Source organism: Pinus tabuliformis, chromosome 3_2 (assembly GCF_031772625.1).
Source record: "Pinus tabuliformis cultivar Carrire ecotype Pingquan chromosome 3_2, CPIR1, whole genome shotgun sequence".
Classification (NCBI taxonomy): Eukaryota; Viridiplantae; Streptophyta; class Pinopsida; order Pinales; family Pinaceae; genus Pinus; species Pinus tabuliformis.
Genome location: NC_142302.1, coordinates 896,315,061 through 896,335,803, shown reverse-complemented (window position 1 = coordinate 896,335,803; position 20,743 = coordinate 896,315,061).

Below are 20,743 nucleotides of genomic sequence, written 5' to 3'. Positions count from 1 at the left end.
AATCACTCTGGATCGGTGTGAGTACCAAACAGTGTGGAGCTGTAAACCAGTGCGTGAACCTCCCAGACCACACCAAGACATCCCTAGGGTGCGGAAACCTGGTTCCAACACCCTCCCCTGCTACCTCAGGTGAGACCTCAGTCCACGCTCCACGGGCTGTTGCCGAAAGGGCCGGTAGCTGCGGGATTTGTTTGGCTAAATAACTCTTCCAAACCTGGGTCAGGCCCATAGCAGCCAACATGGTGTTTAATTGCAAAAAATTACATGAATAAAGTTGCTTCCTCTCTATAGAGGAAGTTGCTTCCTAATTACATAGACATATGATATTAAGTGATTCTTATGCTCTTAGCTCTAGCAGTATAACCATTGGATTCCCTTCCTTACTAGTTTGGGATGGCTATAAACTATTAAGATAAGCCTACAAATTAGTTTCCCTTCATTACCTATTTGGTATGGCTATAAACTGTTAAGACAAGCCTACAAATTAGTTAAAACTAAATTTTTATTCAAGTCCAACTTCAGCTCAAGTACAAGGCATGGATCAAAGCATTAGACACTGGTAACTCACTCAAGAAGAGAATCTAAGTTCCATTATTTGAATCTTAAAAGTTCAACTTTCCCCACTTACTGGGCCTACAAATTCATTTATGTAATGCAGAAAATAAATATGGTACTCAATGGTTTGTTGTGTAAAAATATCAAACATGCCATAGGAGATGAAAAATATTTATGCTCCCACATCGTATGGTTACACCCAGTGACCCACCATAAAATAATGTTTTCTATAATTCTCATGTACTTGGCACAAGTATCTTGTTTCTATAGAGCTCTCCATTCATTGGGCATACAAATTCATCTTCTGTAATGCAAAATTCATGTTTGCTATAATTGTTACAAATATCTCATTTTTGTAGAGCTTTGCGTTCATTGGGAATACAAATTCATTTTATGTAATGCAAAGGTCTCTCTTGATTGAACATGGTATTCAATATTGTGTGTTGTAGAACTCTCAAATATTCACCAGAATTAAAGAAATATCCATGCCCCATCTCGTATGGCTACACCAACCATTACATTGTGTTTTTATGATTGGCATGGAATACTTTGTTAAGCTTTGTAAAGCCATAAAGCTCTGAGATAGGACACTACTCAATAATTCCATTATATGAAACAATTTAAACCTTCATTGAAATTTTAGCCTTAGGTTTCAAATTCTTATAAACATACTGAACTAAATACATCCTAATTACTGTGATTGCTTCACAAGAAACCAACTATGGTCCTAATAAAAACAAGACGATTTCCCTGTAAGATTCCAAGCATTCCGGGTATCTATAATTTCAATGCATTCTCTGAGACTTATTGAATGGCATCGTTCTATTCTATGATGAAGATTTTTTTTTTCATTTTTGTATACAAGCAATAGAAAAAGAAGAAAGTATTTAGAATCACAATATAAAATTCAAAAATAAAATCAATAGAAATCGAGAGCTCTTTCAACACTTTACAGTTCTACCCCTTCGGGAGAAATTTATTTTTCCGCAATAAATTCAAATCCATGTGCCATTTTCTTAATTAGACCTGTTGTCGAACAAAATGTCTAGGCACCACGACAACGACTCAGATTGGGGGCTGTCACACTGATCCCTAATCTCTCTGTTTGAGTTGTCTCCCAATAGAAGACTAAGGGGGGTAGACCCTATGGAAATGGAATAAGGGAAGATTAGTTGGGAACCAACCAATCTGGGAGACACAGTTAAGCAACCAATACTTGTTTAGATTGCACAATATTTTGAAGGATTGTTTAGATTGCGCAAGACCTTACAAATTTTTCTCAATCATATGGGAATTCATCATATTCATATGGTTCTCCAACTACCGCTCCTATCAGAAGATTAGGGTTGGAATACTCGCTATTGTAATGATAAGACCCATCTTTGCAAGCAATGAAGCTCAGAGCATCCATAATAGAAGGCAGAGATGAAGCACTGTGGTGAATCCGTTGGAAAAAAAGGGAGCCATATCCCACCATGTAGGAAAGGTTCAGTGGATTCTCATCTAATATGCAATCAATATGCTATGGATACACCCTCATTTTGCAAAGGCCTGAATTCTTGCGGGAGCTGCCTCAACACTTCCACAACATACCGACTAAGGCAAATCGCCTAGGTACTTGGCATATGCCAAAGCCAAAAAACATATGGATGTCACATGCTACATATTTCTCCCAGTAGATTTGAATATTAGATGACCTATAAGTAAAACATTTAATGCCTAATTACCCTGTAGCAGGAGCAAGATGTGTACATAATTTAATTTGACATAGAATGATGTTTCCTAGCCCCCTCTGGATCTCCAACTTGAAAGAAAGATCGGTGTATAGGAACCCGGTGTCAACTGAAAATGTGGCGATGATGATGTTCCAAGTAAAGAGAAAGCAAATGAAACTGACAACATTTCTCTTGTCTGATATTAAGAAGCTTACGTTCCCAACTAAAATAGTCCTTGTAAAATCAATATACTATAAGAAATTAGAGATATGAATGTGTTATGAGGAATATTATAAAATCAATATGATGCATCTTAAACTGAAATCTATTTAATATTAACCTAAAAACTATTAATTAGATATAAAGATTACATCCTGTGATTACAAGAATTAAATATCTACATACCCTAATCTCTACATCTAGGAGTCTTTAAATAGTTGATAGATAAATCTCAGAGATTCAAATGAAATTATAATAATTTGAAGTGATTACCTTGGGGAGAAGGACATTAATGCCAATGTGTTTATATCCCATTCAAATTCATATATGCTCCAAGTGCCTGGCCATTATTTTGAATGTATTGCAAATAAAAGTCATTAGTCAATGTCTTGTGCAACCATGCAACAACCCACAACAATTCATCTCGAAATCGACAACATATAAATGAAAGCTTTGAAGAAACCAAATTGATTAGTTATGGAAAACAAATGAACTACAAATAACTGACTTGGTATCCACTATAGTCATTGTAAAATGGAAAAACTATTGATTTGACACTGTCACTATAAGCTCCCTTGTATCTATCTGCAAAAACGAAGAGTTATGGCGGACAAACAAACAAACGAATAGAATCGGTTAGCAAGTGTGGTAAAATTCACCATCCATTTCTTCAAATAGGAATCAAAGTACAATGAATTAAATCTGAAATGGTGTTTATAATTGTAAATGGGGTGCATATTTTCCCTAAAGTGAGTTGCAGTGTCAAACAAACGTTGGGAATAAACCAAGTCAAATGTTTGGAAGACGATGGATGCGACATCCATTGCTGCAACAATTTCACTAGTGACTTTTGGGTACTGATGTTGTAAATAGTGCAAGAGGCGTCCATGTCTTCTAGTCATTCCTAGTAATTGTGATGACGTGTAGGATCACTTGCCTTAAGCGAGTATAAAATAATAGTTATTTTCCTATCCATAGGAAATTTAAATAATCTTCATAGTAGAATTTCTAATTGATCTTAGGTATGGGATAAATAATCTTCATAGTAGAATTTCTATTTGATCTTAGATTTAGGAATATAATCTAATATATTGAAATTTGATGGACAAAAGCTATTTGGGAATATATTTAAATTTGATGTACAAAAGCTAGGTCAGTTTTTTGACTTCATTCTACTCCAATTTCTCAAATTACAAAATATTCTTAAAATTTGTAATTTAATTAAAGATGACTATAAGATGACCATATATCAGTGAAAGAGTGACCAAAATATGACAATATATCAGTGAGTGAGTGAGTGTAGCAGTTGCATGCTTGAATCCCGATAGATCTTCTTGAATGCTTTGGTCTATTTGAATAGATTATACTTTTCATTAGGTCATACTTGCGTGAAGACTTTGTCAGGTTGAGAAATAACTTTTAGAAATTAGTTCATAACCCAACTAATTGCAACTTTAGTGTTTTCAAGATCCTACAAGCAAATTCAACATGGTGTGTTGGGTAGTGGAGGTCCCACGTAACAGTTTTGGGGCAGAAAGCCCAAGAAGTAGGATTAAAATATTGTAAAAACTCCGAAGTATGCGGAGCGCGAAGCGTAATAGATTGAGTCAAAGGGTAGTCCGCCCGAAAATAATAAAAAGTAATGTAAATAGAGTCGGCCCGCGCAAGGATCGCGGGCCAGGGAAGGGTATAAATAGAGCGCGACTCTATGAGGGAAAGGCAGTTCTTTTGAGGGATGAAATGTAATGGGTTCTTAAAGAAGATAGTTTGAAAGCATCTGTAAGTCTGAGTCGAGGGTTGGGTAGTAGGTAGAGGCTCTGCAGCTGTGTGCGCAGAGGCCTGGAAAGTCCGCAGCTGTGTGCACGGACCCCTGCAGCTGAGTGCGCAGGGTAGATCTGGATGTATTGGTGGAGAATAATAATAAAGATAAGTTTGCTTCTGTAAATTTTGTGTTATTGCTCATCTATCTTTATGGTTTACCTTTCTATATCTGGTTAATGTAAATGTGATAAGTGTATGTGAATCTGGGTTTATTTTGTGCGCGAATCGATTATGTTGGTTAAATGTTTGCTTAAAGACCCTGTTGAATAGCTCTGAATCATAAGAGTAGAACAACGTAATAATAAGAAAAATATAATCACTCTGGATTGGTGCGAGTACCGAACAGCACGGAGCTGTAAACCAATGCGTGAACCTCCCAGACCACACCAAGACATCCCTAGGGTGCGGAAACCTAGTTCTAGCACCCTCCCCTGCTACCTCGGGTGAGACCTCAGTCCGCGCTCTGCGGGCTGTTGCCGAAAGGGCCGGTAGCTGCAGGATTTGTTTGGCTAAATAACTCTTCCAAACCTGGGTCAGGCCCATAGCAGCCAACATGGTGTTTAATTGCAAAAAATTACATGAATAAAGTTGCTTCCCCTCTACAGAGGAATTTGCTTCCTAATTACATAGACATATGATATTAAGTGATTCTTATGCTCTTAGCTCTAGCAGTACAACCATTGGATTCCCTTCCTTACTAGTTTGGGATGGCTATAAACTATTAAGATAAGCCTACAAATTAGTTTCCCTTCATTACCTATTTGGTATGGCTATAAACTATTAAGACAAGCCTACAAATTAGTTAAAACTAAATTTTTATTCAAGTCCAAATTTAGTCCAAGTACAAGGCATGGATCAAAGAATTTGACACTGGTAACTCACTCAAGAAGAGAATCTGAGTTCCATTATTTGAATCTTAAAAGTTCAACTTTCCGCACTTACTGGGCCTACAAATTCATTTATGTAATGCAGAAAATAAATATGGTACTCAATGGTTTGTTGTGTAAAAATATCAAACATGCCACAGGAGATGAAAAATATTTATGCTCCCACATCATATGGTTACACCCGGTGACCCACCATAAAATAATGTTTTCTATAATTCTCATGTACTTGGCACAAATATCTTGTTTCTATAGAGCTCTCCATTCACTGGGCATACAAATTCATCTTCTGTAATGCAAAATTCATGTTTGCTATAATTGTTACAAATATCTCGTTTTTGTAGAGCTTTGCATTCATTGGGAATACAAATTCATTTTATGTAATGCAAAGGTCTCTCTTGAGTGAACATGGTATTCAATATTGTGTATTGTAGAACTCTCAAATATTCACCAGAATTAAAGAAATATCCATGCCCCATCTCGTATGGCTACACCAACCATTACATTGTGTTTTTATGATTGGCATGGAATACTTTGTTAAGCTTTGTAAAGCCATAAAGCTCTAAGATAGGACACTACTCAATAATTCCATTATATGAAACAATTTAAACCTTCATTGAAATTTTAGCCTTAGGTTTCAAATTCTTATAAACATACTGAACTAAATACATCCTAATTACTGTGTGATTGCTTCACAAGAAACCAACTATGGTCCTAATAAAAAACAAGACGATTTCCCTGTAAGATTCCAGGCATTCCGGGTATCTATAATTTCAATGCATTCTCTGAGACTTATTGAATGCCATCAAATAGCGTTGTTCTATTCTATGATGAAGATTTTATTTTATTTTCATTTTTGTATACAAGCAATAGAAAAAGAAGAAAGTATTTAGAATCACAATATAAAATTCAAAAATAGATCAATAGAAATCGAGATCTCTTTCAACACTTTATAGTTCTACCCCTTCAGGAGAAATCTATTTTTCCACAATAAATTCCAATCCATGTGCCATTTTCTTAATTAGACTTGTTGTCAAACAAATGTTTAGGCACCGCGACAACGACTCAGATCGGGGGATGTCACACTGATCCCTAATCTCTCTGTTTGAGTTGTCTCCCAATAGAAGACTAAGGGGGCTAGACCCTATGGAAATGGAATGAGGGAAGATTAGTTGGGAACCAACCAATCTGGGAGACACAGTTAAGCAACCAATACTTGTTTAGATTGGGCAAGATTTTGAATGATTCAATTTGATTTGAGGAAAATGATACATGTGCCTAGTGGAGTCAACTATCTTGCGAAGAAAATAAAGTCCAAGTAATGGATGGGAAACTAATGTTGAATGATTCGACTATCTTATATGCAAATGCAAAACTTAAAGCTATGTGAAATGTAGGGACTTGGTTAATTTTAGTTAAATGTATGTTCTAAGTTTGATCCCTTAATGTCTCTATCGACCAAGCTTATGCTTGGAAGTAAAATTTTAATGTGCAAGAACTAGCTTAGTATGCAAATGCAAAATGAAATGACGTGATTGCCGAAGGAGGACCTAAAATAGGAGTTATTTTTATGTGAAAACAAATACTTATTCCAACAATATAAAATATAAAGTCTACACAAGTAATTTACTGAAAACACAATATGAAACAAATGCAAAATGTTGGAAATAAAACACTTTATATTCAGAAATACATGAGGTACTCAATCAAAGATCAATAGATGCATAAATAAAACTAAATTAATCCTTCCTAAATGAGCACGTAAAAAAAATGTACTTCAGAAATTAAATTTAGTGTTTAAACTCAGATCACAACAATTAGGTGTGAAGTTGAAATATCAGTTCTAGTAATTTGGTCTTAAAATAAATGGCAATGTCAACAATTTATTTTAAACTAGTGATCCTATGACCATTCAAGATTCAGATTTTTTCTATGCGTAACAACAAAAACTTCAAATGACAAACTAATAATTAATAATTCAGAAAATTTTTGAGTTCAACTATTTCCAATCTAGTGATGCACTTGATCTTAAAACTCATAAATAAATTATTGAAAAAAGAAGTGAAATAATATTCAAAAAATTTTCAATTAGCATGCAAAAGTTTATGAAAATAATTCTATTTCTAAAATGTTTTGCAGTAAAAGATGAAAACTAAATTTGTTGCTAAACTTCAGCTAATTGAGATTCTCTGCCAGTATTAGTCTTGCTTTCAATCAAATAAATGAAATGGAGTAAGGGTTTAGAGGATGCACACCAGTCAGCCCTTAGGGGCTTGAAGATACTTGGAGATACACTGCCAAGTCAATGAAGATCTTCAAATCCAAATGGCAATTCAGAAAAAATTTTGAGAAATTTTTTGTTTAAAATTTTGTTAATATTTTTAGGGAAATTTCTTGTGAAAATTTATGGTGAGAGGGGGTGAAGGAAGAGAAGCTTGAGAGTGAGGGTCGAGGAAGAAAACCCTTGAGGCTGAGAGTTGGGATGGACAGTGAAAGAAGGGGAGGCCAAGAAGGAGAAGGGGAGGTCCAGAAGGAAGGGGAGGTCGAGAGCTGGAGGGATAAGGGAGGTCAAGAGGAGGTGAGGGAGAAGGTCGAAGGGAAGATGCTGAGAAGGAAGGTGAGAGAGGTGGCTGAGGGGAAGATGTCATAAGGGAGAGGGAGAACGGAGGAGCAAGGGAGCCGAGGGATGAGGGACATAAGGAGGCCGAGAGGAGGAAATGAGGTTGTAAGGTTGGAGGGATAAGGGAGGAGGCCGTAAGGAGCAGGGGAAGGAGCAGAAAGGAGGTCAAGAAGAAGAAAAGGGGGGCCAAGAAAGGGATGTTGAGGAGGAGAAAGGGAGGCTGAGAAGTCAGGCTAAGAAGGAAAGATGAGGGAGCAGGGGGCTGGAGATGGACAACACAGGGCCTCAAGGCCCTAAAAAAAACTCCCACGATCTTTCTGAAATTTCTCTTCAACTTGCAAATAAAATGGAGATCAGATATTGCCCTCCAGGGCCTAGATCTATCTCCAAAATCCACAAAAATTGTCAACAATCTTCAAATCTGTTCCTGCACAAACAAAATATAGAAAACCCCAAAGCATGTATATACAAAAATATGAAATACCCAAAACCCTAATGAATTAAAAAATTTGAAATTTACAAATCTACAATATTATTCTACAGATCTAACAGATTTGTAGATCAAAACCCTCTTTTAGCCAAATCTAAACAATTTTGCACAGATTTGTAAAGAAACTGGAAATTTTAAAGAGGCACAAGCCCAAGAACAACCTTGCAAATAAAATATTTTGTAAGATGACTTTAGAAATTAAAAACAATAGGCTCTTTAGATTCTATAATCTGAGAGTCAGTTGGTCCAACTGAGGACTTCCCCAAATTCCCAAATCTTGAATGATAACTTTTGCAAACTTAGATCTGATTGTTAGATTAATAGAGATTCAAAATAACCATAAAATCATCAAGAAATAGAGATACCTGCTAGTTCTATCAAATCAAAATGATATTTTAAAAACTCAAAAATCTATGCAAGATACCTGTGCATAGATCAATCCTCAAAGGCTATTATCCAGCAAATACAAATAAAAGCAGCAGAGTATTAAGAGCAATATTACCACATAAATCTGAAAGAGGAACACCATGGTCTGAAACCCCAAAGTCTTTGCGTTTTATTAACCAGAAAAAAGTTACAAGAGCTTTCTCAGAGCAAGTACACGATTCAATGATCAGATCCAAATAATGGAGAGAGACCTCTAATTTATAGATAAATTCTCCAATGGCTAGTTGGCTTGATCCCCGTTAAAGAAATCTCAACTGTTGATGAAGATCAAATGATCTTTTAATCATCACTGTTGAAATTAAGTTACTTTTTGAGGAAATTTGAATTTCACTTTTAATTTCTTTTTAATTAACTCAAAAATGATTATTTTGAGTTAATTGCCTCAAAAAATTGACTTTGACTTAACTACTAAGGCCCAAGGGTCCAAAATATCTTGAAATTTTCAATATTCCCTTAAAATTAGAAATTAAAAATTTTAAAACTCACGAATTTTAAATGTTGGAGTATTTAATTTTTCCTAAGACCTAATTAATTAAATTTCTGTCTTTAGCATTTTAATTTATTTTAGCCCTAAAATTTAATTAATTGACTCATGAGGGGATTATTAATTTTTCCAACACTCTAATACTTTAGCATTATAGCCAAAATATTATTTACGTGAAATATTACATTTCTAACCCATGAAGGGGGGACACTCGTTCATTATAGACCCTCTAAAAGTTACCCATTTCTGCGACTCAAAATATGATCTAGTAGACTAAGCGACTTGTAATAAAATAATATAACCAAATAGTTAAAATTATTCCCAAATCACTTTTACAAAGACTCGATAAATAACACTAGGGCTCATTTAAGATCTTGATGACAAAATCCACCCTAGCTTTGGGGTGAGGCTGAAGGGAAAAACTTTGTTGATCATTTGTGTTTAGAAACACACATGAATCGATGAGACAAAAAACCTCATAGGATCGAAATCATTATCAGAAAGATAAACTTACCTAGGTTTTTACATATATATGTCTTACTATGATCATTAACATTACAAAATGCAGAATGGTTTACATAACTCCAGTGTACATATAGCTGATAATGATGAATTCATAGATCATCTGAGTGCTCGGACATGATGGAAGTCCTTGCATGAAAAAATGTGCAACTATGGGTTAGTTGACATGGAGTGGTCAACATCTGGCTCTAATTGGGGACATGTTGCTTTATCGAAGGAATGTGAGAATCCATAATCTGCACCCAAAGAAAACATAGAATGACATAAGTAGTGTCCATCCAAATATAATCCAAAAATCATCATATAACATTATATTTATGAAATAGAAGCTTTGTAACAATTCTACAAATATGAAATGTAAATTTAATCTAAGAACATAAATAAAATGCTAAAATGACAAGGTGTAGGGTTAGAAATATGATACAAAGGATGCCCCATGGCATCAGATGATTTCTTTGAAGAACAACTTGAGCATTTAGCTGTTTGCAGGTAGGTCAAGTGATTCGCCTTCCAATGTGATCAAATGGACTGAATTTGGACTAGCAATGCCTTAGATGATGTAAGGTGCCAGCCACAAACTGTCAAATTTCTTATGCTTTCCTAGTTTTTCATTTTTGTGATCCCATAGTAAAACCATATCTCCAACCTGCAAAGATCTAGACTGAGAAGATTTGTTAAAGTTTTTCTTAATGTTAGATTGATTCTTGAATATACTATCAAAAGCTTTCCTACGCATTTCATCCAACTCCGCGATTTGATCAATCTTGTTTTGGACAACATCTTTATCACTAGAAAAATGTTGAAGGAGTTGGTAAGTTAGTAATCTAAGGTGGACAAGTAACATCACATCCATGCCATAGACAATTTCAAATGGACTTTTACCAGTAGATATCTTTTTAGTTATCCTATCTATGCATAAAGCATACTTGATTTTGTTGTCCCAGGATCACTTGTTATCCCCTACTCTCTTCTTGATAATGGTTATCAGATTTTTGTTACTTGATTCAGCCAGGCCATTACCCTGAGGATAGTAGTTAGACGAATGAGATAACACAATGCCAAAAAGATGAAAACTCCATAGAACTAAAGGCCTTGGCATTATCGGTGGTGATTATAGTTAGGACACCAAATCTAGTAATAATATGATTTTCAATCAAATCCATTATGACCTTTTTAGTGGCATTCTTAGCAAGAATGGCTTCAACCCATTTAGTGAAATAACCGGTAGCATCTATGAGTAGCCATTGCTAGAATTTTCATGGAATTTCCCGATGAAATCCTGACCCCAATGCTGAAAAGATGCCTCAACAACAATGGGTTGTAGGGGCAGGGTAGCTAGCTTTTGCTTCCTAGTGAATAGTTGGAAAGCTTGGAAAATTCTAAGAAGTTTATGAACTTCAGAAAAAATAGAAGGCCAACAGTAACCGACTCTAAGGATTTTGTGGGCGGTAGTTCTAGCAGTGTAATGACCACCACAAAATCCCGATTGAAACTCTTAAATCAACTTTTTAGAATCTATCTCATCAACACATCTAAGTACAATGCCCTCAAGATTTCTTCATCCAAGGCCATCCTTCATAAGGCAATACTTAGTGGATTTTAATCCGAGATCCCTTCTCCTATGAGCAACTAAATGGTTAGGACATGTAAGATTTAACAAGTGATAAATAATATCCTTGTACCATTCATGCTCTCCTAATATTTGCAGCTAAGGCGAAGATGAATTGTTAAGACAAATCAAACCAAGAGCTATTTCATTTCCCTTGGTCATCATTTCAACCAAACCTTGACCTTTGACTAACTTGGTGGGTCTAATCTCTAAATCATATTCTTGAATCTTAGTAACCCACCTAGCACGAGTCCCTAAGCAATCAATTTGAGTTAATATATCTTTAACAAAAGAGTGTGCGACAAAAGCAATGATATTGGAATAACCCACATAAGTCCTGAAATGCTTAAGAGATTTAACTAAGGCATAGGCTTGCTTTTCCATGGTAGTATAATTTAGTTCAGAATTCAGAAGCGCTATACTCATGAAAGCTATAGGTTGTTCATGATTGTCTTTATGCTTTTGTAACATGACACTAGCAATGTTATATTCAGAAGCAAAAGAGAAAATCATGAAGTCCTTTGAATAATAGGAACTAATTAAGATAGGAGCTTTAGAAATAGAACCTTTGATCTCCTAAAAAGCCTTTTTGTCGTCATCTTTCCATAAGAATTTAACATCCTTTTTCAGAAGACTTTGAATGGGCTTAGCTATTTTTGCATAGTTTGGAATAAATCTTCTAAGGAAATTGGTTTTCCCAAGAAAATACTAAAGGGATTTGAGATTATGAGGGAGAGGAATCTTTTGGATTGCCTCAACCCTGTCAGGGTCAATCTTGATCCCATCCTTGGAAATGATGTGACCATGCAACTTCCCTTCTATTACTCCAAAAACAGAGTTTGCAGGATTCAAAGAGATTCCAAATTCTATGCATCTATCAAAAACCTACCTAAGATGACCTATATCACTGATACGATTCTCAGAAAAAACTGTAAGATCATCTTGATAAATTTCAATAATTTTACCAATTAAACCCTTGAAGGCATAGTCCATAGCCATTTGAAAGGTAGCTCCAGCGTTATTTAATCCAAAAGGCATTCGAATGTATTCGAATGTACCCCAATGGTGTGGTGAAAGTAGTTTTGTGTCGATCCTCTTTCTTAACCTAAACTTGATTGTAACTAAAAAACCATCTAGCAGGGACATCATTCCAGAACCCGTTATCCTTTGCAACATATTCTCCATGTTTGGCAAAGGGTAATTATCCTTCTTACATGCTAGATTAAGGTTTTTGAAATCAACACAAAGTCTGATTGTTCCATTCTTATTTATAACAATCAAGAGATTGGAACACCATGATGAATGCCTAGTATGAGAAATGATTCCAGCTGCGAGCATTTTTGCAAGCTCCTTTTGGACTAAGGGGGCCAACCTAGGGTTTATCTGCCTAAGCTTCTGACGAAAGGGCTTAGCATTTTCATCCTTTAAAGGGATAGTGTGCTCCATGACATCTTCCCTATAACCTTTTAGCTCATCGTAAGAAAATGATAAGACATCCCGATATTCATGAATTAAATCAATTATATTTTTCCTTTCTTCCTTACTAGTACCCTTACCAATTTTCACAATTTTATGGTCACTAGGGGTACCTATATTTACTTCAATAAATTCGCCAGGATCCATCTTATTTTCTTCTCCTTTCTTTATGGCATCATGCCGATCAAAGTGTTGCTCTAAGGCAACAACATTCTGGGGAGTAGGATTTATAATATCTTCATAGTCATCAGATCCATCCCCCCTACAGCTTACCCGAAAATTCTCAAACTCATCCAAGTTATTTAAAAAGCGAATCAATTTCTTTTCATCGTCAAAAACATGCCAATGCTCTAAGTTATCTGGAACGGAAGGTCTGAAAATAATTTCCATTTTAATCTTATGCTTCACTAATTCATCAAACAATTGCAAGGTAGATGCGGCTACACCAAACTCATCGCCAAACTATTCTTCTCTCTTGGAATAGCTTCGAGGTCAAGAGCGTCAAAGTATTCCAAAATATACCACATTGCATTTCGATAGTTTCTCAATCTTTTATTCTTACAAGTAAATCTATTTTTAACTTGCATGATAACCAAATCAGAGTCTCCCTTGATATGAAGCAATTTAACCCTTAAGAAATTTTCCAACTCAAGGCCCAACAACAAAGCTTCATACTCAATCACGTTGTTGGTTGCTCCAAATTCTAATCTATAGGAAAATTTGAAACACATGCCCCAGGGGAGACTTTAACACAATCCCAAAACCTTTACCGTGCCTAGATGATGCACCATCGAAATGCATATACCATACTTGACTCTTCGGATCACTTATCTTTTCATCAACCTTAACTTCTGAGGGGATTATGGAATTAGACAAAATAGCGTAATTCCCCAAGTTAGGTTTGTCAGTGATCACCTCATTATGGGGACTCTTAGGATCTTCCACATGGAATCTCCTTTCTAGCTTCCTATTTAGTCTAATGAACCCGAACCTCTAGGAGAAGGAATCATAGCATATGACCAATTCATTTGGATATTTCCTCCTAGATCAAAGGCCCATTCCCGAGATAATAGCATACCCCAAGCATCATGAACATCAACTACAACTATGTCCATCATGATCATAATGTCAGGGTAGATAGACAAATGGACTTGTAAATCCTTTATTAACACATGAACCTCGATTTTATTATAATCCATGACACAATGTTGTAGTAAGGTCTGGACATCCTTAAATTTAGCTGTTCCATGACCCTCTTGGTCATAACACAAGATGAAGCGCCCAAATATAGCATGCAATTATACAACCTGTAACCATTAACCATCAAGGTAATGAAAAAGGGTTGATGCTCATTATTGTCAAAATCCATACTTTGCAAATACACAGGAGCACCCTTGTAGACAATCTCGGGAGCCTTTTCTTGAGTAGCATTGATACGAGGATTATCAATGGCATTTAACAACTTAGCCTTTTGGGAAGGGATTTTCAAAACCTCGGTGACAGGAACCGAGATTTTAGAATTGTTCAACCATCCACCCAAGTCAATATTCATTCCAGAGGCGGGGCTAAAATTTTGACGGGAAGCATGATTATCACTTTGATCTTTATCCCTTCTTTGATAAGTTAGCCCCTTATCTTTCGCAATTTCTAAACTTTGATCTAGAGAGGGCCTTTCATCGAATAATTTAACCAGCATATCATGCCATGGTCAAAATTATTGATACTATAGGAAGATGCGAAAATCCTGACATCATGACTATGCTCCTTAACCCTTCCCTAATCTTCATTTAATAGGTGATATTCCCTACCAATTACATTAATCTGGTTACTTGCCCCAAACCTCCCACTTTCCACAATTCTCTTAATAGTGGGGAAAGTAGCTTCTTCATGCAAGGCATCACAAGCCCTATAATATGGAGGAGCATCCTCAAACAGATTGGAAGATTCAAGGGGCTTTGGCGGTCGATGTTCATTAGATTGCCCTTTCTTCTGCCAAGCGTTATTATTTCTAGGTTGGGAACTTTGAGCTTGTGACCTTTCCATTTGGACCAACCTAGATTGGAGAGTACTTATCTCTTTAGCATGGTCAGAGATTAATTTTTCTTGGTTAAGCTCCATGCTTTCAAGCTTTTGAAGTAACTTCTGCATAGGATCATCTTTAGATTCCTTAACTTATTTACCCTTAGGCACTTTTCGCTTTGTTGAAGCTATATCAAATCCTGGAATCTCAGATTTTGCAGATGCCTTCTTATCCTTCTCAAGCTCTTCGGCTAAAGTTGGACACTCCTTATAATCAGGAAGTTTAGCATGTCTTAATTCATAAGAGGTATTAGCATTAAAAACATCAATGTAGAAGCCTGGGAGAGATTTATCAGGAGGTTTATAATCTTGATGTAATTCCTTAACAATACCAATAAACCTTTTGTTAAATTCCTCAATGGTTTCATTTTATTTTTTCTTTATGATACTTACGGCTTTAACCAGATTCCTTTCTTCCCTCTTATCTCCAAACTTATCCTTGAAGGCATTAGTAAGAGCTTGTAATGAATTAAAGGAATGATCACGTCTTTCAGTGAACCACTCTAAAGCATCCTCTTCCAAAGAGAGCACAAAGAGCTTCATCCTCACATCCTCATGAGCAGCATTAGCACCACCCCATTTGTTAATGAAATGCCTAAAGTGATTAAGATGATCTTTAGTGGTTACCACATTATTGCCTTGGAAAGAAGGCAATTTATCCATACCTGCATTAGGAAGGTCATGCGGGTAACCTTGAATGTTAGCAAAATTGCAAGGAAGATACAAGTCATCCATGATGTCTTGCTGAATGGGATCTGAAAAAATTGAATGGATATCAGAGAGAACTTCGGATATCAGAGAGAACTTCCTGTCCAAGATTACCAAGGAGTGCACGGGAAGAGAGCATATTTAATCAAACTCTAAAAACCATTTCAGGATTTGGAGTGGGATTAGTCAGGGTACTTAGATTCCTTCTAGTGCAAACCCTTTTAGGAAGCGAATAAAGTGCAGTCGCCACTTGGACAAAAATCTAAATCAGACACTTGAGATGAAATATGAAGGATAGAATATGAAAGATGAGAATTGTTGTAAAGCCAAGGTCCAATAAATTGGTCCCCGGCAACAACGCCAAAAAATGTTGTCGCATAGAATGTCTAGGCACCGCGACAACAACTCAAATCGGGGGCTGTCACACTAATCCCCAATCTCTCCGTTTGAGTTGTCTCCCACTAGCACACTAAGGGGAGTAGACCCTATGGAAATGGAATGAGGGAAGATTAGTTGGGAACCAATGAATCTAGGAGATAGTTAAGCAACCAATACTTGTTTAGATTACATAAGAGTTTGAAGGATTCAATTTGATTTGAGGAAAATGATACCATTGCCTTATGGAGTCAACTATCTTGCGAAGGAAATAAAGTCCAAGTAATGGATGGGAAACTGTTTCTGAATTATTCGACTATCTTATATGCAAATTCAAAACTTAAAACTATGGGAAATGCAGGGACTTGGTTAATTTTAATTAAATGCATGTTCTAAGTTTTATCCCTTAATGTTTCTATCGACTAAGCTTATGCTTGGAAGTAAAATTTTAATGTGCAAGAACTAGCTTAGTATGAAAATGCAAAGTGAAATGATGTGATGGTGGAAGGAGGGCCTAACATGAGTTATTTCTTAAATGTGTCGTGAGTGTTTTTTAACTTAAGGCACATAAAAATGATTTTAATGTGAAAACAAATAGTTATACCAACAATATAAAATATGAAGTCTACACAAGTAATTTACTAAAAACACAATAGGAAACTAATGTAAAATGTTGGAAATAAAACACTTTATATTCAGAAATCCATTTTTATGAGGTACTCAATCAGAGATCATTAGATGCATAAGTAAAACTAAATTAATCCTTATTGAATGAGCATGTAAAAACAAATGTACTTCAGAAATTAAATTAAGTGTTTAAACTCAGATCACAACAATTAGGTGCAAAGTCTGAAATATCAGTTCTAGTAATCTGCTCTTAAAACAAATGGCAATGCCAACAATTTATTTTAAACTAGTGATCCTATAACCATTCAAGATTCATATTTTTTTCTATGTGTAACAACAGAAACTTCAAATGACAAACTGATATTTAATAATTCAGAAAATTTTTGAGTTTAACTATTTCCGATCTAGTGATGCACTTGATCTTAAAACTCATAAATAAATCACTGAAAAACACTGAAATAATATTCAAAAATTTGTCAATTAGCATGCAATTTTTTTTGAAAATAATTCTATTTTTGAAATGTTCTGCAGTGAAAGATGCAAACTAAATTTGCTGCTAAACTTCGGCTAATTGAAATTCTATGTAGTACTAGTCTTGTTTTCAATCAAATAAATGAAATGGAGTAATGTTTTAGAGGATGTGCACCGATCAACCCTTAGGGGCTTGAAGATACTTGGAGATAATCTGCCCAAGTCACTAAAGATCTTCAAACCCAAATGCCAACTCATAAATTTTTTTGAGAAAAGTTTTGTTTAAAATTTTGTTAAAATTTTTAGGGAAATTTCTTGTGAAAAATTATGGTGAGAGGTGGTGAAGGAAGAGAGGCTTGAGGGTGAGGGTTGAGGAAGAAAACCCTTGAGGCTGAGAGCTAGGATGGACAACGAAACAAGGGGAGGCTGAGAAGGAAGGGGAGGCCGAGAAGGAAGGTGAGGGAGGTGGCTGAGGGGAAGATGCTGTAAGGGAGAGAAATGGAGGAGCACGTGAGCTGAGGGCAGAGGGAGATAAGGAGGCCGAGAGGAGGAAAGGAGGCTGCAAGCCTAGAGGGATAAGGGAGGAGGCAATAAGGAGTAGGGGAAGGAGGAGAAGGGAGGTTGAGAAGAAGAAAACGGAGGCTGAGAAAGGGAGACAGAGGAGGAGAAAGGGAGGCCGAGAAGGAAAGAAAAGGGAGCAAGAGGCTGGATATGGCTAGTGCAGGGCCTCAAGGCCATAAAATAATTTTCCCACGATCTTTCTGAAATTTCTCTTCAACCTGCAAATAAAATGGAGATCAGATCTTGCCCTCCAGGGCCTAGATCTGTCTCCAAAATCCACAAAAATCATCAGCAAGCTTCAGATATGTTCTTGCACAAACAAAAGATAGAAAACCCTAAAGCATGTATACACAAAAATATCAAATACCCAAAACCCAAATGAATTAAAAAAAATTGAAAGTTAAAAATCTACAATAATATTCTACAGATCTAGTAGATCTGCAGATCAAAGCCCTCTATTAGCCAAATCTAAACAATTTTGCACGGATTTGTAAATAAACTGGAAATTTTAAAGAGGCACAAGCCAAGAACAACCCTGCAAATAAAATATTTTGTAAGATGACTTCCGAAATTAAAAACAATAGGCTCTTTATATTCTGTAATCTGACAGTCAGTTGGTCCAGCTAAGGACTTCCCCAGATGCCCAAATCCCGAATGATAACTTCTGCAAACTTATATCAGATTTTTAGATTAATAGAGATTCAAAATAATCATAAAATCATCAAGAAATAGAGATACCGATAAGTTCTATCAAATCAAAATGATATTTTAAAAACCCAGAAATCCGTGCAAGCTACCTGTGCACAGATCAATCCTCAAAGGCTATTATCCAACAAATACAAATAAAAGCAGCAAAGTATTAAGAGCAATACTACCACATTAATTTGAAAGAGGAACACCACGGTCTGAAACCCCAGATTCTTTGCGATTTATTAACCAAAAAAAGGTTACAAGAGCTTTCTCAGAGAAAGTATATGATTCCATGGTCAGATCCAAATAATGGAGAGAGACCTCTAATTTATAGATTAATTATCCAATGGCTAGTTGGCTTGATCCTCGTCAAAGCAATTTCAACTGTTGATGAAGATCAAATGATCTTTTAATCATCATCGTTGAAATTAAGTTACTTTTTGAGGAAATTCGAATTTCACTTTTAATTTCTTTTTAATTAACTCAAAAATGATTTTTTGGGTTAATTGCCTCAAAAAATTGACTTTGACTTAACTACTAAGGCCCATGGTTCCAAAATATCTTGAAATTTTCAATATTCCCTTGGCGAGGGACCTCCAAAAATTAAAAACTTTAAAAACCACGAATTTTAAATGTTGGAGCATTTAATTTTTCTTAGGACCTAAATTAATTAAATTTATGGCTCTAGCATTTTAATTTATTTTAGCCAGAATTTTTTTTTTTTTTTTTTTTCACTTACTGGTTCACGGATACCCGGGTCAGTGGGTAGCCGCTACGTCCAGGGTTTTAAACACTGAGTGGACGCCACCCAAAGGGCATCAACACCCCTCGGCCTATTTACTGACCTAACCCCAAGAGCTTTCGGGATTCGACCCTGTGACCTCCCATTGGCAAGGCACTTGATTTGACCGATTGAGCTAACTCTTGGGGCTACCAGAAAATTTAATTAATTGACTCATGAGGGGATTATTAATTTTTCCAACCCTCTAATACGTTAGCATTATAGCTAAAATATTATTTACATGAAATATTACATTTCTAACCCAAGAGGGGGGAACACCCATTCGTTATAGACCCTCTATAGGTTACCCATTTCTGCGACTCAAAATATGATCTAGTAGATGAAGTGACTTGTAATAAAATAATATAACCAAATAGTTAGAATTATTCCCAAATCAATTTTACAGGGACTCAATAAATAACACTAGGACTCATTTAAGATCCTGATGACAAAATCCACTCTAGCTTTGGGGTGAGGCTAGAGGGAAAAACTTTTCCAATCATCTGTGTTTAGAAACACACATGAATCGATGAGACAAAAAACATCCTAGGATAGAAATCATCATCAGAAAGATACACTTACCTAGGTTGTTACATACATTTGTCTTACTAGGATCATTTACATTACAAAATGCATAATGAGTTTACAAAACTCCAGCGTACATATAGCTGATAATGATGAATCTATGGATCATCTGAGTGCTCAGACATGATGGAAGTCCTTGTGTGAAAAAATGTACAGTTATGGCGTAGTTGACATGGAGTGGTCAACAATACCCTTTGAAATTATTCCACAAGGCCACAACATGTTTCTTGAATTTCCCCTTTTCACTACCATAAGACCCCCTCTCTTATTTTTCAACATTAGGCCTACTTCTATGAACACTAGAGCTACAAAATTCAAGCTGAGCCACTAATTTGAACACTGTGATCCATTGGTATAATTGATATAACTTTGGACCTCCTTCACGATCATCTCCCGCATAATAGACATCAATATTCCACCATAATTAGTAGAATCGCCTAAACATCCTTCATGGGAATTACCATTAGGAAGCTGGAAAATTAGGGGTAGTGCTTGCCCAGTTGCAATTTTGATAGCGATCAACGTCATAACCATGGCTTCCTCTGTCTTCAAGTAGCCACTAACAATAAACAAATTCACAAATGAAAAACTAATCAAATGTTGATAAGCCTAAAACTTTGCATATTTCATTTCAACACTTTGTTTTGTGGAGATGCATTCACCACTGTTGTTATTCTCACTTGAAGTAGCACTTCTAGGTAGCAACAGGCTTAAGGATGTTGAAGCATTGAAAGCTCCAACCGACCTGGAAGAAGAAATAGAGACAGACACGTCGAATACACGTGTAATGAGAGCCTCTACATAGAAAAAGACTAAAGAACATAAAGACTAAAAAACCTAGCAGATTCCAAGGTACTATCAGTAGGGGAAAGAAGGTCTAGGTGTACTGAGAGCCTCTACACAACAGAAAACTAAAGCACATAAAGACAAACTTTCAACCTCTTATCCAAGGGCTGTATGGACTTTACAACTCATAAAAAATAGTCTCTATAGATAACATAAAATGAGATAGCTTTATTGATGT